Below are 11,531 nucleotides of genomic sequence, written 5' to 3'. Positions count from 1 at the left end.
GAACTTTGAAACCTCAAGGACCACAGCTGATGGGGAAGGGGCTGGCACACCAGGGTGGGCGCCACCACTCTGTGTCTTTGCCCTGAAAAACCTCATGATCTGGACAAAGTTCCCTGTTCTACCCAGCATCTCAGTTTCTACATTTATAAAATGGGGATAATAATGACCAGCTTCACTGCAGTGCTACAAAGGCTGATACTTAAGTGGTACTTTTAAGCTCTTCAGGAAAAGGCATTACTATGAAGTGAGCGTGGCATCCTGGAGCCGGCTCCTGTCCACCTGCACCACTGGCCAGAGGAGGGAGCAACCCGCATCTCCTACAGGTGCAGGCACTCTTGTGCTTGTTCTCTTTCCATTTTTACTCTTCAAAGGGCTGGGCATCTTGTGTGAGGGTGTGCAGGAAGCTGGGATTTGAACTCATTAGCTTTGTGCAGCCTGCACCTGCATCTCACTTATGTCTGCAGCCTGTGGGGAAACAGTTGTGTTTTTTTGGGTGGGTTGTGTTTTGGGTTGTTTTTTTTTTACTTAAGAGGGGAGGAGAGAGAAGAGAGAAAATGACAACTGCTCAGGAGGACCAGCTTGGTTCTGGGCCAGGTGCTGCACAGTAGGAGCAACAAAAAATGCCTTAGAGGTACTGGTGAAACTGTTCAGAAAATGTGACTGAAATACCTGTGCCTCTCGCTGTGCGGAGGCCTCATTTGCCTTGGGACCACATACAAGAATGGATCATGCTGGGGGAGCTTCTCTGTGGCTGCTGGCTGGATGTCTCCTGCCTGATGTGTCCTCAAGACCAACCCAATTTTAAATCTTCACTTGTGGATGCACCTTGTTTGGTACAACCAGAAAATAACGCAAAATCTCTGCCCTTCCCTTCATCCTCACTGCAGAGGGAGTGGGTGAAGGCAGAGGGTTAGACCATAAAGCTGGATGGCAGGACCTGTATGTCCTTGCTCTTCTCTCTGCTATTATTCACTCTGCTAGCATGGATTTTTTCACTTGAAGCATTCGCTTCCCCATCTGTAAAACAGAGATAGAAACCAGGAGCCTCACAGGAATATTCTACACCCTTCAGATGGAGTTTGTCTCATCTGAATTCACATCTACCTGCCTCTTCCCTCCAGCCCTCTATCATTTTCTTTCTCTGTGATTTCAGATAGACTCCCATAAATCTTGTTCCAGGTCTAAATTAAATGACTGCTTAGAAGTCAGATCCCATCTGTGGCATGCCCTGTGACCTGGCAGTCTTCCTTTCCATCGCTTAAAGCTGGCAATGTCCCAGAGTTGCAGGGAAGTTTTGCAGAAGGATTGTCAGGCACTTGGGATTTAGTTTAGATCAGTATTTCCATCCCCAAAACCCGTTTTTGGGGGAAGGGAGAGAAGAAAGCAGTTTGATGCAGAGTTTTAAATTGGCCATGTAAAGTCCATACACTTAAAATATGAAGCAATCTGGTTTGTATCTGAATTTGTTGGATCCTCTTAAAGGCTATGGAAACTTAAATACAAGATGTCCTGTTTTTCCCATACTTGCTGTTCCTTGGTTATGTGCTCTTTCTGCTAAACAACCCACTCCCTGGGCATGCAGCAGTTGTTGGTACCTGCTCCGCTGGCAGAGGCTGGTAAAGGGGCTGCAGTTTGAAAATCCGTTGTGAAAAGACTGATTTTTGTCTCAAGTGGACTTTTTTGCTTAATACCAGCACTTTGCAGTGTCTGAGTACTGCACAAAATGTACCTAATGAATGCAGAGGAACAAAAATTAACAACAGGAAGTTGTTACAAAAGCAGCAGCAGCAGAAGTGATCTGCGCCACCGCGGGATCGGGCTCTGGCCCTGCTGCGCACGCAGGAAACGAGCCGCAGACAGGGTGCCAGCAGCATCCCCGGGGAGGGAGACAGAGCTGGGACCCAGTCCAGAACTTTTCCATGGGAATTCAGCAAGACCTATTTTCTGATGAAGCCGAAGTTGGCAGGACATGTAGCTGAGCCAAGGAGTTCACTCCAGAACATGGTGATTTTTAATAAAGTCACAATTGCTGCTCTGTGCTAAATGAGTCATTTTAAAGTCAGCCCCTCATAAAACAATCCCTTCTCAGATATTGCTTCCTTCTATACATGTTTCACCAGCCCAGCATACTTTTACGGCGTAAACACTACCTTAACTTATATTGCTGCTGAACAGTTACTACTTGTTCTCGCAGATTTCTCAACAGCGAAATCCAGGGCCGTGCACAATGCCAGTGAACACCATGCTTGTAGAAAGGCGTGGCGGAATTTTACATCCAAACCCCAGCGGTGTGAGCTGCAGTTGTGGTGACAAGTGTGTTGATGTGTGCATGTGACACAGCTCCCGCTGGGGCACAGCAGGACCCCCATGTCCCCTGGCTGGATGGGGCAAGGGACCGTGCCTTCCCAGCTGTGTGTGCGGCTGGCCAGTGGGGTGGGCAGCCGTAGCTGTCGGGGTGGTTTCCTCAGCAAGGACACTCATTTGATCACTTTCTAGTCCACTGATTTTTCACAGACTTTGTCAAACTGAAACCTGTGTTGGAGCCTCCTTCAACTGCCTGCCAAATTACATAAAATTATTCAGAATTGGCCAGTGAGTTAAAAAGATAGGGGGTGGAGGAGGTGGGGGGATATGACAGATGGACGGTGTGAATGCAGAAGTCTTGCATCCTCAGGAAACCAGGCTTAAAACATTCAGAAAACTGAAGAGGTCTCTGATCCATAAACCCCTTTGTTCCTAGGCACTAATCTACCCGAACCAACCAAGCTGTTGAAGTGTAGTTTTCTTGGGTTTGTTTATTTGCTTTTTGTGGACGTGTGGGCCAAAATCATGTCTGAGAATATGGCATGTCTCGCATTATTTGACTGCGGATCACAACCTTGTAAAACAGCTTTTTTCTAAAAGACACAGTGTGAGTATTTGTAACCTGAATGCAAACTGCCAAACACACGTTCACAGAACTCTGGTATTTTTGTTTAATATGTATATATTTTCTTTTACAATTTGGACCTAATGAAAAACATGTGGTTTGTGCTGAGTAAAAGGAATAATAGAACTTTGTGACGGCTATGTCAGTTCCTGCTGGGCATTACCGACCGCGTGTACTCTCTTGCTGGCTTGTTACTCCAGATACTGCAGAGTAACTTGAACACGTTCCTCATCCCCACCCAAACCTGAACATTGCGGTTTTCAAAACACTGTTGTATTGGCAACCTTCCAGATCCTTTCTGGGCTTTTAGAACTGGGTTGAAATTAGTGGAGCAAAAGCACATTTCAAGTGTTTTCCCAGGCCTCCAGCACCACACCTGACTGTGACCCTGCTTTCTTGCCGAGACTTGGTCACTTCACATGTCTTTGCTCTTACTTCTGACAAAGGTACCAGTGGTACCTCCCTGTTTCCTTCCTCTTTAAAAGAAAGCCTCGTATCTTCCCAGAATTTGAAGCAGGGGCACCAAACCATTTTTGTTCTGTGGTTATTCACAACTGAGAACTGCAGACAGTGAGGACAGAGATGCTTCATGGGCTCTCCGGAGAGCTGAGTCAGCACTTTCAACTTCCTGAGCAATACAGACTCAAGAGGGCATGAAACAGGGCTGCTGCGTTAGAAATGGCACCAAAACCCTGCAAATGCAGAAAACTGCTCAAAGAAATGTAAATTTGAAAGAGTGCCATTGAAACACATATAGGAAAATCCTTCATTGTGAATGTAAATTTAAACAAAATCATCTACCTCCTGCCTTCCCACACAAAGGAAACCTGCTGCCTCTTCCCTAGGAGAGTGTTTTACCAAGCTCATATGAAACTCTTTTTTACAACATCCCTTTGTCTCTCTTGGAATCTGACCAAGAATTATAAGCCTTTAAAGAGAGCTTTTTGCTTGTTCAGGCCCAAAGGGAGTAGCTGGCTATAAATAATAGATTGGCCTCTACTGTTCCCAGTGTTTCTGTTTTGCTGCTCCTCACAGACACAACCTGGGAAAAGGTGTGGCGGTGCCTGTAGCAACAAGAGAGCGGTTATGTGGTCTCCCTCAAAGGAACATGATGATAAAGTGAGGAACAGCTGACAGGACCAGAGCTGGTATGTGCAGCCCAGCGGACGTGACGTTCCAATTTTAGAAAACTACAACTGGGGAGACTTGTTCGCTTGCTGGACCTTGCTGCTGTTTTCCATACAGGGAGCCCTGAGAGAGCAATGTCTTATCTGTCCAGCCTACTCAGCAATAACAGCCCCTCATCCAGGCAGCTGATGGATAACAATTGATACCCTTGGAGTATACACCTAGCTAAGGAAAAATGTTAGGTATTTGCAATATACAGCCAGGCAACATGAACTCCTTGTTTTTCCAAGGTCAGCAGCTCTGCCATGTCAGCCTGGAAAACCAGAGTTATCCTTTGTTTTCAATGTTGCCAGTATTGCATCTTCCATCTCTTGTTTGCATTTGAGTATCAGTGTTGCAACCCCGGTGGTCCAAGCAGTCCCGCTTCCCACCCACCCCACTCCCACCCATCCCGGCCTTTCTCCTTTCATCTCGTGTCTTCTAAGCTATTACAAAACACCTCCCCACCTTTCCTAAAAGATACCCTTAGCTGTTATTTCTTCTCCCCCAGTGTCAAATTCTACCTTGAACTGTCAATTTTGACACTGGCAATTTGGAGGATCCCAGTTCCCACCCACCTCTTTCTCCATTGCCATGGTTTGTAAGGAAGGGAGTTAGGCTGCATATTCCCAAAAGGAAAGTCTTGTATTTATGTCTTGGCAAGCAGAATCAGGAACCTGAGCAAGAGTATACAGGCTTCTGCTCTTTTCTACTCCTCAGTTACCTTCTGGGTCTCTCTGGGCAGATTAAGGCCTTTTGTTGTTTTTACCAAGGTCAGCAATCTATTCTTTTGTATTCACTGTACTCCACTCAATTAGTTGAGGGCATTTAACATGGATTTTTCATATTTGCATCACAAATTCTAAATGATCCATGAAAAGCAGCTGTTCAGAAACTTCTGAATTCATTATTCCCAGTGTCTTGGAGTAAAGAAACTTTGCCAGCCATGTTGATTGGGGCCCTGTGTAGTCAGTATGATGGGAAACTGTCAGTCATTTTTAGTCTACATTGAAGAAATAATGTTATGCTGTGGCATCTGGTTTCCATTTTATATTCTCTGCAACCTCTTCTTTACCTGACTTGCTAGTTACTAATAGCTGTGTCAACAGCTCAGTAGCTGAAAGCCTGCATAGCAGCACCCCCAGTGACTTGATCGTAGGCATGGTCATATGCAGTGGTGTTACATGTCACAAAACCATTTTGATACCATCCCTTCTATCTTCTCTTCCCATAAAGAGAAAACTAAAGATTTGAGCTGAAATTTTTTGCTTTGCAACACAGCACTCCCTGGTCTTGTTTGCTGGCTCTTTTAAAAGAGCTAGGACCTTGAATAAACAACCTGGTGATGTGAATAAAGGAGTAGAACAATAAACCCCCTGTGTTTCACAACAGACTGTGATGCCAAGGGCTGGAATAATAGAGGTGAGTTTAAACTTGGGAAAGTTTCAGCACAAGGTTTTAAGTATTGCTTTCCAAGTAGAAAAGCAACTGCAAGAACAGCAGGGGAAGTGCAGAACATGGAGCACAAAGGTTCCTCTTCCCTAAATAAGCAACAGTGGGTTCCAGTGAGTGCTCCGGGCTTTAGTTCATGTGGGAGTCAGCTTCCTTCTGGCTTTGAGGTCTTGTAGCTGGCAAAAGGAAAATTCATAATCTTCCATCTGAGTTGTATTTGTAATCTTAGTTCCCCTGGCGTCGCTTAATCACTGACAAGCTCAAATAGAGGCTATGGAGAAGGACTCCACATTGCAATGAGCCATGGCCATCCTTTTTCCATTGTCACTTTATTTTTTACATCCTTTACTTTGTGTCAATGATTTTTTTTCTACGAGCCTTAGCACAACAGGAACCTGAGATTATTTCTTAGTGACAGCCTCAATGTTCTCCTGCCCAGGCATTGCCCAGTACATGTTTTCGAGCTTACTAGTCGTGCTTTTCCCCTGAACTGTACCTCCTGTTTATGCTGCTCTTCTACATCTTATTGCTGCACGTCCACTTGTCCAGCTTGGAGCATGACACGCCTCAGCACCCATGGGCAGCCCAGCCCAGCCGTGCCCCCCATCAGCTGGCCAGCACCCCCAGACACAGGGGTTTGGGCCATGAGGATGCAGCTAGAGACAACTTTTTATGTACCGAATGGTTCCTCTGTCTTACACATGCATGCAAACACCACACCACAAATCACAGGCACAGAGCTAGAGCTCTCATCGGCCCTTCTGCGCTTTCCACCCAGCCAGTTTCGCAGCGGCCGTTGCATTCATTCATACAGGCACGCTGGCTGACAGCCAGAGCCTGGTCTTGCTTTCTCCTCTCTTTCCTTCCTTCCTTTCTTCGGCTCGCTGGGTGTGACAGACTGAACGCAGTTGTTTATTGCTTTTGTTTCCACATATAATCAGATCTCTTCCCTGACATTATGCAGCTCAGCACAAGCACTCCAGGTGGGATGAATCCAGTTCAGTGCCCTCCTCCCACCCTAGGCTGCTCCTATCGCTAATGAACTCCAAACAACCATGTTCCCCATGTTCAACCTTCACCCTGCCCGATGCATCCATAATCTAAATATAGGCCATAATTATTCCACTGGCGTTTGTAGACCCATTGACAGAACTGACAGTGGCAGAGGTCGGGAGACCCTTTGCACCTTTAATATATTCTCTTAACCATTTCCTTGCTACTGGTGGTTACAGTCTCGCTAACATCCAATAAATGTCTTGGATTTGTTCTTTGACTGTTCCAAATTTGTTTGCTCCTTAGTCCACTCAGTTCCTGTACCACCAAACCACAGGCTGATTATTTTCTTCCCTCTAATTGGGACACTCCATTTGTTTATCTGGTTGTGCAATCAAAACATGAACTCAGAATGCTCTTTTCAAGCCAATGACCTGCATCTCCCCCAGATGCAAATCCCAGTGCCTGAGAAAATGAGTGCAAGAATCGATCTCCTGGCCAATGTGCTATTTCCATGTTGGAACAGCCTGGAAGCAGAAGCACTGACTTTCCATATTATTATTTTTATGGCCCTATGGAACAAACAGTTGAATATGGTGCTGTGAGAGTGAGTAGTAGGGGGAGAAGCTAATCTGTGCTGTACGTAATTTGATCGCAGATCATTTAGAGAATGTAAATTGTAGGGGAGAGATGTCACTCCTGGCAGGAGGTCGTCTGTGTCACCTGTCAGACAGTCCCCAGTGGCGATCATGAAAATTTCTTTGCAGGATTATTAATAAATAAACATAATGCTCTGCATTTCTGCAGCACCTTTCACTGGAGGGACAGAAAGCACTTTATCATTAACAACTGTGCTATGCAATTATTTTAACTTCCTTTCAAAATATTGTTTTAAAGGTTAAATTTGTCATTTGTTTCCTGGGATCATAAAATGGCATTAAATTTAAACTTTGGGATTTCTGCCTCCACCTCTGCTCATTCTGGGCTAAGGTATAAACTCCATTTGACATCTTGGTAAATTAAATGAAGTGACAAGTCGTTAGTTCTGAGACATATGTTAAGTATTTGTAGTGTGGCAGCTCTTAGAGAGTGTAACAGTGGTCAGGAATCCCATCTGCTACTACAATGGACAAAGTTTTTCTCCCACAGAATTTATAGTTTAGTTCAAAACTAAGAAAAGCAGAAGAGAAGGGAGGAGGTTGAGTAAGACCAATCGTGACTGTTTAGACCTCCTGTAAGTGTACACCATGTGGGACATGAAGTCATAATCACAAAATTGTAGTGCTGTCATTCAGTGTGTAGTGATGTATTGCTGCACCTCTAAAGAACTGGATCCTGGCTGAGCGTCTTGGTATATGCATCACTGTAACTGTTAGTAAGCTAGAGGAATATAGGGAAAAGACAAAGAAAATATGCAAGAAGAGCTGTTGATATTGTGTGATCCCTGTGTGTTATGCTAACCAATATTGCCTCTTTTTCATTTGCGTTCTCTTGTCTCTGTGTATCCGTATGGTTAGTCTGAAATGTAAAACTTACCTGCAAGCTTTTACTGGGTGGGAGTCGTCTTTTCTCCTGTGTTTTTTGCACAACAAGCAAAGTCTGAGTCCTGACTCATGCATAGGACCCAAAAAACCTACAATGTTACCACTCTGTCCTGCTCCCACTGAAATTTATGGCAAAATTAGTCCCACTTTCTTGTGAAATTCTATAGCACTGGTGCTATGAACAGATCTTAGAAGTGAATAAGAGAACAAATCACAAAAGAACAGTATTACCCAGAACAGATTCTTCAGAAATATCCCCGTGAAAGGGGGCTGAGAATGGGAAGGTGAATGCATGCAGCTTCTGGCAGGGTCACGCTTGTAACATCTGGCTGTGAAACCTGGAAAGCTCTGCCAACTCCTTTTGAATAACAGGCTGTGCTCACGGAGACTGAGTGTAACTGCATTCCTGCGAAACTTGCCCAGAACACTTGGAAGGGGTCATGAGGAGGAATGTCAGGGAAAATAGGGGAAGGGCCTAGGAGTGTTAAAGCCAGAGCTGCTCAATCTGGCTTCAATTGCTTTTTCCCTTCCCTTCCCTTCCCTTCCCTTCCCTTCCCTTCCCTTCCCTTCCCTTCCCTTCCCTTCCCTTCCCTTCCCTTCCCTTCCCTTCCCTTTCCCTTCCCTTTCCCTTTCCCTTTCCCTTTCCCTTTCCCTTTCCCTTTCCCTTTCCCTCCTTTCTCTCTTTTCCCTTCCCTCTTCCTTTTCCTTTTCCCTTTCCTTTCCATTTCCCTTTCTTTTCTTCCTTTTTCTTCTAAAAGAAATTAACTCATGGAACTGTAAGAAAGCAAATCTCGGGGGGTGGGGGTGGGGGGTGGGGGGGTGGGGGTGGCGGGGGGGAAGAGAACTCCAGCATGGCTGAGTAAGGGAAGGCATTTGAGACTCGCTGATGACCAGAGACACTACATAAACAGGGGCCCACTTAAGACAGTTCATTAAGAAATAGGGGACAGAGCCATAAAGCCTGTGCCTTTGCTATATTGCTACATAATGAAGCAGTTAGAATGGTATATCTTTACTATCAGCTTAACGTACGGTTTGAGTTCACACCTGAGCCCAACTCCCCAGTTATCCCCACTGCCCGCGGTCGGTGCGTGCTAGGGCTCCAGCCCAGCGAGCCGTGTTACACCTCACTCAGAGGAGCAAGAGGGAGGCCACTGTCTGAATCAAGGTGCTTCAAACTCCAGCACAAACAGCAGTGTAGGCTGTTAACACAGGCAGCGTGGCATGCAGCTTAGAGCTCAAACAGCAACAGAATGGCGCTGCTTCCGATTTTTATTGCTCCATATGTGGTGTGGCCAGTCTTGCTTCTGAAAGCAGCCTTAGATACCTGTTGACTTAATACACACGCTTCTGCCAGTAAGACAGTTAAGAGCAGAAAACTGGTGCAACAGATTGCACACCATGGGATGTATCAGAGAAAGTACTGAAGCGACATGCCTCTGTCTCCCTGGGCTCTGTGCCACACAGCCTGTTTCATATTTGTGACCCTCTGATCACAGGAGGTTGGATAATTTTCCAGTTCCACAAGGTCTCGGCCCAGCCCTCTGAGTTACTCCGCACTAGACGTTTCCTTACTGAGAGGGGCTCCTTCTCCCTGTCACATGGATCTGCTCTGGGTCTAAGCCAGCAATAGCGCAGGACCCGGTTCAGGTCTCCACTTTGGGTTCCTTCCCACCACTGCCCTTCCTTCTCTCTGCCCTGTTGGAGTCTAGCAGGGTGGTGGCAGCAGCAGCAACCAGCTGGCCTGTGTGGTGGTGTGAAGTTTAAATACTTGCTTCTCCTTTGACCCACTCTGGTGTTGTCCTCACACTGATACACAGACTGCTTCTCATCGTGCAGCGTGACTCCTGGTCGGTCAGCTGGCTGCGGAGGTCCTGCTGTACTGGCCAAGGCAGCCGCCACACCTGTAGCTTAGCCAGTAGCTACAACCTTCTATTGGTGATGAAGGACTTCTAAGAAGCAGGCGCTGCTGCTGGGGATTTACCTTTTTGTGTGACTTTCTCTTTGAAATCTAACTCAAGGAAACCTTTTACTGCTTGGCATTATTTGTTCTATCTGCTTTCTCCTTCCATTTTATGAAGTTCCCAAAAGAGGACCATGGGAGATGCTGGCAGCAAGGGAGATCACAGTGACCACATGCTGTCAAGAGCTGAGCTGTCAGAAAAGCCAGGGAGTTGTGAGGGGGCAGAGGGTGGTGCAGAGTCTGCAGAGACACCAAAAGGGAGGATGTGCTGGCTTTGGAGCGGAGGGAGAGTTACATGAATAGAGCTGCAGAAAGGACAATGCATGAGTCAATATTCATCCATATATTCATGATCTGTAGGCTTGAGTACTGTGATGCTCATTATCTAGGCATGACCTTAAAAACTGCAGTTGATTGAGAACACGGCAGCCCATCTGCTTGGCAACACAGGCTGCTGGGGGCCTCACCCCAGCACTCTGCTCCCTGCACTACTTCTCTGTTCTTTGTTTGAATACAAATTCAAGGGCGCAGACTTTATCTCCAAATCCTTTGCTAGGGGCTGAGAAAAGGCATCCACAACTCTTTCTCTCTCAAGAGCACAGTGAGTGAAATGTGTGTGTGTAGGACACACAGCTAACCCTCTGTCCCTGCTCCAGCTCTATACAGCAAACTTTCTCCTCCTCCCTCTCTCCCCAAAATAAGCTGTGACCACAAGCCTGTATGACTGAAAAACTCCATCTTCCACTTGCCCTTCCACAAAAGCAACAGAAAGAGCCATCCCACCGCCCCTGCTGGGCGACGCCGAGCTCATGCCATGAGCCCTCTTCACCATTCGGGGTGGTGGTAGGTACCACCCTGACAGTTAGACAGGGACAGCCCTACAGCCAGCCAGGATGTGACAGAGTGTGCTATGGCTGACACTGAGGCCTTCCTTCTGCCCTTCAGCTATATACAGAGGCGCTCTGCTGGCGTGAAACATCTCTCCCCCACTGTCCTCTCTGCACAGGAGAATGAGAAAATTAATGAATGAAAACCCACAATTTCCTACCCTGCTAGTACGGGACAACAGGCCTCTTTTATTTTCTGTGTACTGCCCTGCCCTGTTTTCAATTGACCAAAGAAATGAATGAGAACTGTCTGCTGCCACTTAATCATTTAAAATACAGTCACAAGAAAAGAGGAAGCAATGTTAAATTTTCTGTCCATGTGAAAAATCCTTCTGCTCCTTCCTCCAGACACCTTCCTGAGCCTGCTTCTAGCATCCCTTATTCTTTAAAAGAAAACGTGTCTTTCTTCTAAGCAATTAAACTCTATAAAAAAAGGACATTTTCTCCATCATACTTTCCCATCTCCCCTTTCCTGGATGGCAATCATATACTCCAGATCTCACGCTGAGAAGGATATTCTGCCACTGGTCACATCTGGTTCCCTGATGAGATCCGCAGGCGGCTGAGCTGGAGTGTTCGCTGGGTCACGTGGCGGC

At 46.2% G+C, this 11,531-nt stretch overlaps 1 protein-coding gene across 1 annotated transcript in view; it reads left to right on the top strand.

Annotated features, from left to right (window-relative positions):
* Positions 1-183: 183 nt before the first annotated feature.
* NEK6 (NIMA related kinase 6) overlaps positions 184-11,531 on the top strand; it is an 84,166-nt gene continuing 72,818 nt past the window's right edge. Inside the window, exon 1 of the mRNA XM_080401439.1 lies at positions 184-323. The gene's annotated coding sequence lies outside the window, so the exon portion shown is untranslated. The remainder of the gene's footprint in view (positions 324-11,531) is intronic.

The sequence above is a fragment of the Falco punctatus genome (genome assembly GCF_963210335.1).
Source record: "Falco punctatus genome assembly, chromosome: 9".
NCBI lineage: Eukaryota > Metazoa > Chordata > Aves > Falconiformes > Falconidae > Falco > Falco punctatus.
This window is presented reverse-complemented; position numbering and strand designations above follow the sequence as displayed.